Source organism: Leopardus geoffroyi, chromosome C1 (assembly GCF_018350155.1).
Source record: "Leopardus geoffroyi isolate Oge1 chromosome C1, O.geoffroyi_Oge1_pat1.0, whole genome shotgun sequence".
Classification (NCBI taxonomy): Eukaryota; Metazoa; Chordata; class Mammalia; order Carnivora; family Felidae; genus Leopardus; species Leopardus geoffroyi.
Window position 1 is genome coordinate 94,545,259 of NC_059328.1, and position 6,388 is coordinate 94,551,646.

At 41.2% G+C, this 6,388-nt stretch overlaps 1 pseudogene; it reads right to left on the reverse strand.

The window, feature by feature from the left end:
• Window positions 1–3,418: 3,418 nt before the first annotated feature.
• Window positions 3,419–5,067, reverse strand: LOC123600049 (annotated as a pseudogene).
• Between the last annotated feature and the right edge of the window lie 1,321 nt (window positions 5,068–6,388).

Here is a 6,388-nt window from a genome sequence, read left to right on the forward strand (position 1 = left end):
AAAGTAATTTTGAAGAAGAAGACCAAAGCGGGAGGCATCACAATACCAGACTTTAGCCTCTACTACAAAGCTGTAATCATCAAGACAGCATGGTATTGACACAAAAACAGACACACAGATCAATGGAATAGAATAGAAACCCCAGAACTAGACCCACAAAAATATGGCCAACTAATCTTTGACAAAGCAGGAAAGAATACCCAATGGAAAAAAGACAGTCTCTCTAACAAATGGTGCTGGGAGAACTGGACAGCAACATGCAGAAGAATGAAACTAGACCCCTTTCTTACACCATTCACAAAAATAAACTCAAAATGGATACAGGACCTGAATGTGAGACAGGAAACCATCGAAACCCTAGAGGAGAAAGCAGGAAAAAACCTCTCTGACCTCAGCCTCAGTGATTTCTTACTTTACAATCCCCAAAGGCAAGAGAATTAAAAGCAAAAATTAATGATTGGGACCTCATGAAGATAAAAACCCTCTGCACTGCAAAGGAAACAACCAACAAAACTAAAAGGCAACCAATGGAATGGGAAAAGATATTTGCAAATGACATATCAGACAAAGGGCTAGTATCCAAAATCTATAAAGAGCTCACCAAACTCCACACCCGAAAAACAAATAACTCAGTGAAGAAATGGGCAGAAAACATGAATAGACACTTCTCTAAAGAAGACATCCGGATGGCCAACAGGCACATGAAAAGATGCTCAACATCTCTCCTCATCAGGGAAATACAAATCAAAACCACACTCAGATATCACCTCACGCCAGTCAGAGTGGCTAAAATGAACAAATCAGGAGACTATAGATGTTGGCGAGGATGTGGACAAACGGGAGCCCTCTTTCACTGTTGGTGGGAATGCGAACTGGTGCAGCCGCTCTGGAAAACAGTGTGGAGGTTCCTCAAAAAATTAAAAATAGACCTACCCTATGACCCAGCAGTAGCACTGCTAGGAATTTACCCAAGGGATACAGGGGTACTGATGCATAGGGGCACTTGTACCCCAATGTTTATAGCAGCACTCTCAACAATAGCCAAATTATGGAAAGAGCCTAAATGTCCATCAACTGACAAATGGATAAAGAAATTGTGGTTTATATACACAAAGGAATACTATGTGGCAATGAGAAAGAATGAAATATGGCCTTTTGTAGCAACGTGGATGGAACTGGAGAGTGTTATGCTAAGTGAAATAAGTCATAGAGAGAAAGACAGATACCATATGTTTTCACTCTTATGTGGATCCTGAGAGTCTTAACAGAAGACCATGGGGGAGGGGAAGGAAGAAAAAAAAGGTTAGAGAGGGAGGGAGCCAAAACATAAGAGACTCTTAAAAACTGAGAATAAACTGAGTGTTGATGGGGGGGTGGGTGATGGGCATTGAGGAGGGCACCTGTTGGGTTGAGCACTGGGTGTTGTATGGAAACCAATTTGACAATGAATTTCATATTTAAAAAAATAATTAAAAAATGGAGGAAATATCCTCCCTGTAGAGCTGTATTATTTAATAAATCATATAATATTCATAAAAAAGGGAGGGTAAAAGTTTATTCTGGAAAACTTGGGAGGAGGGTATAGGGTAAAGAACTGGGGGATAAGAGTCACTCAATGGTATTTATTGAGCACCTACTAGTGCTAGCTACCATCTAGGTCCTGTGGACACAGAGGTAAACCTTGTTCTTGTGAAGTTAACATTGAAGTCAGGGGAACATTCATTTAAAGAAGTTCTAATCATGTTGAACCTCAAAAAGAAGGGTCTTTACCCCTTAGCTCCCTGGATGTTCACAGTCCCTTTCTACCTAAAAGCTCCCCAGATTTGGAGAGATTAGGAGGGAAAAACAGTCGATCACCAAATGGGTGCTGTTATATAACTTTCCCTGGGGCATGCAGTGCCTGCTTGTCATTACATTTACTGGAGAAACTACTCTAGTGACCCTTCCCTAGACAGAAAGATGTCCCAATGTGACTGTGTCTACTTATACTGAGAACTGGCTGGCAGTTTCCCAGCTAAAATTGCCACATAAATCATCACAATAATTATAATAGATAAATTAAATAATACTTTGTGTCACCAGGCATCTCCATAACACATCTATCTCAAAAGGATTACAGTGAAAATTTAAGAACATAATGTCTAATGCGTTGCTTGGCATGAGGTCACTATTATACACACACACACACACACACACACACACACACACACGGACACATGCACAGTTCCTTCCTTAGCCACTATGAGAAGTTCATGGTCCCTGCCTCTGAGAGAGAATACAAATCAGGCTCCCTAATCATTCAGCACAGGCCGTCGGCCCCACCTCCTCCACATCTGGTATATACAGCATGTGAATCCCTCTTTAATCAACAACTCAGAATAATGGCATTTCCGACCCTCATCAGATAATTCAACCAGGAATTGATTGCAATGCAGCTCTTGCCAAATGCTTGAGGGGGACAGCAGATATTTAAGAGAAACTGCCTAATGGATACGTTAGCAACATGCATTCTTCTAAGCTTTTTCTTTGAATTAAGAAATCATCAGAACACTTATCTGGACTACATTATTGCAGTTCTTCATAAAACCCTTTGAATTAAAATGTGAAGTTCCTTTATCTGCTTTTTAGAGAACGTATATTAAAAATATCTGCCTAGCAGGGGACCCAGCTCACAGTAAGTAGGTCCTTCACAAGCATTTGAATATTGAAAGGGTGAATCTGTTTGAACAAGAACTGGGGTCCCCCCCCTTCACTACAGCCAAAAGAGAAAATACCATCCGTTAGGATTTCCTTTTTATTCCTTCTCTCTCTAGGGAACTGCTCTCCATCCTTCACATGTCGGCTGGATATCACCTTCTTTCTGGTGCCGCCCCCCTTTGCAGGCAGGGCTCTAAGTTCTTCCTGCCCTGCTCTGCCTCTATTATAGCCCCTGTCTCATGCTTTTGCAATTATTTGCACTACTGTCTTCTTCTCCCTGGACCGTGAGCCACTTCAGGACACAACTGTGCCTTTTTCATCTTTGTAACCACAATGCCCGGTCCACAGCACAGGCCTGGTCCACAGCAGGTTAATAAATGTTTGAATGTCAAAAGAATAAATAAAGCAATTCAGTGTCCCTCATATAAATACCAACCAAATACTTCTTCCTTGAATTCAGTAACAGGAAAACTTAATATTCTCAATACATTTTTATTGAGTTCCTGCTTTAGGCAGAACTCTTTCCTGATGTGACAGAGATCTCTGTTGTCCCTACCACAAAGGAGTCCTACATAAAGTGAGGGAGAAAACATATCTACAGGCCTATTCAAGGTAATCTGGATTCAATGTTCTAATAGCAGTACAGGGAAATGCTCAGGGGAGCCTGGGGATGGAAGAGATTAATTCCAACACGAAGATAGAGGAGGCTTGTTGCTTGAGGTTGACTTTGAATGGACAGAATTTTAACAGACAGATGTGGGGATGGGAAGCAGTCTTTACTTATCTGCGACTCTGAGATTTCTGAGCGCGTGAACTGTGTTTTCATCTTTGTATCTAAAAATGCCTCCAATGGACCTAGAATATAGTAACTTTTCAGTAGATACATGTTGAAAATCGAGTTTATGAGTCTAGAGGTAAATGAAAGACTGGAAAGGATGGTTGAAACCAAACTGCTAAGGACATAGTTCTGTTCGTTATGAGTAGACATAGAATGGTCTTGAGTTGGGGAGGTATGTGATCAGATCAGGTTATCTGTAAAGGATGAATTAGAGGGGAAAGACATTGGAGACCAGGAAAGCAGCTAGAGGATACTTAAAAGTCAATGAGAAAGTAGATTAAGCAGTGGATGTGGAAGGCACAAGGAAGGGGTGGGGGTCTCTAAGTTGTTTTTTTTGTGAAACTTCTCTATTTTAATATATTTTTTTTTACAAGAGAATAAATAGTTCTCTTGATGACTGCAGACATGCAAAGCTGCCTGGTAGTATTCACAAACATCACAGTAATGGCGGTTCTCCTGATTGGTGTGCGGTCTTCAATAATCATAAAGAGTTACTTGCATGAAACTGCTGTTGAACCAGCAAGACTGCATTTATGCATCCATCATTTTCAGGACTGTTGGCAACCCAGGCATATTTTCCCCAAAGAACCTTGCTTCCTTGTGTCACAATGTCCAATTCACTCACATTCACCTCAGTGACTGGACCTTTGGTAATAACACCCAAAATTGTAAGTGGGAAAGAGGGATTTCTTCTTTACAACAAGAATTGGCAGGCAAAAGGTGGCTTCCAGTTCAGGTTGTATCATGGGTCTTTTTGAAACGTAAGCTCCTGGGCCTAATGAATCTTTCATATTTAGGTGGTTTCCAAGGAAAGCCATCGCCAATAAAGCAGTCTTTAGTAACCATCCTCTTCCATGCTTTTTTTCTTCCTCTTTCCTGTTCAAATAACTTTTAACACTTCTGTTTCTCCCTGATCATGAACTCTGGGTAGAGGGACTTCCCATTTTTCTACTTTCTCTTTCCATTTTTTGTTTAATCTTTAAAAAAATTTTTTTAATGTTTATTTGTTTATTTATTTATTTGGAGAAAGAGACACAGTGCAAGTGGGAAAGGAGCAGAGAAAGAGGGAGACACAGAGTCCAAAGCAGGCTCCAGGCTCTGAGCTGTCAGCACAGAGCCCAATGCGGGGCTCGAACTCACAAACTGTGAGATCATGACCTGAGCCAAATTTGGACACTTAACTGACTGACCCACCCAGGTGCCCCATTTTCTCGTTTAATCTTATTGGAAAGCACTTCATCTTGGACTGTGCCTCCCTCTCCAGAAGATACGCAGGTACTGCTTCTCTTGAAGTCTTTTCATCATTCTTTTGTTTAGGGTTTCCCTCTTCATGTATCCTGAGTCTTTTTCATTTGTGTTTCCTCGGCATGGTGCTGTTTATGGCAAAGCTTGGTTTTTCGACGAATCATCTTTTTTGCCTTGTTTAAACATTCATGAGCTTTTTCGACCTTCTTTCTGTATCTTTTTCTCATGATAATCCAAAGAATATCCATAGACTTATGGTGTAACTCAATATATTTGTTGTATGGCATGGTGACAGGTGCGAGACTCCCAAGTACAGCTGCCAGGCCAGGAAGAAGCTCTCAATTTTCAGGTGTCAGAAACCCAGGAGCTGACTCCACACAGCCAACGACAGGAAAGGGCAGGATCTTTTGGTTTTAAGTTGACACTTCTGCTTACTTCTCTTAAAAAAAAATCACTGAAGCTCTAAGAAGGACTAGAATAAAATATGCATTCCATCACTGGTGAAACCTGGAAAACATACATAATCCCAAACCTCAATATATAAAGACAAAAACTACATGGGATGTTGGGAACTGATGTAACAGAACAGAGAAAGCTTAAAATGAATACAGTTAAGTGTCTTTGGATGGGTGTATTAGTGAGAAGCAATTCTATTCACTTTGAAAACCCAAAAAAGATGAAAATCCCAAGAGTACCAGGTGCATGGAAGTGTGCCATAGTTGAACGGGGGAATAGGTTGGAAGTCTGTAAAAGGATCAGTTAGACCTCCAGACCCCAAGTCTGCCCATCCAGGTGACTATCCCTCCCTCACTTTGGTGGGAAAGAAGAGATTTATTCTTTTTAAAAAAAATTTTTAATGTTTATTTACTTTTGAAAGAGAGACAGAGCACGAGCAGGGGAGGGCAGAGAGAGAGGGAGACATTGAATCTGAAGCAGGCTCCAGGCTCTGAGTGGTCAGCACAGAGCCTGATGTAGGACTCGAACTCACAAACTCTGAGATCATGACCTGAGCCAAAGTCAGATGCTTAACCGACCGAGCCACCCAAGCACCCTGGAAGAGATTTATTCTTGAGAACAACTGAACCAGAGCACCTCTGAATTCAGAGATACCAGGCATAGCAGAAGGCTTGGCTGAGGTGGTCAACTGAAAAGACAGGAAATCCGCGAGAGGCTGCATCCTGAATAGTGAGACACACAGTCCCCTACCCTACCCCCTAGATACCAGCTGCCACACTTACACCCTCATCAGAGGAGACTGGATTGTCCTTCTCTGGAGAATCTCAAATTGCCCCAGCAGAAGGAGGAGGAAAAGAGACAGACACACACACATGCATACACACACACGTATATTTCCCCAAGGAAAAAACATCCAGTCCATAGGTTGAACTCCAGCAGTCATTAAGCCTTGCTTAATCACAGAAGACTTCCCATCAGTCTTCCAATCATTTTAGTCTTAAAAATGAACAGAAGTTAAGTGGTCTAGATTTTCAGAAATGTCTACAGCATAAAAATCAGAGAGAAAAGAAAAAAGCAAGGAGCAGAAGAAAACGAACTTTAAAGAAAGCAATAATTAGCATCCTCAGAGAAACAAGGATGCTATAAAAAAGA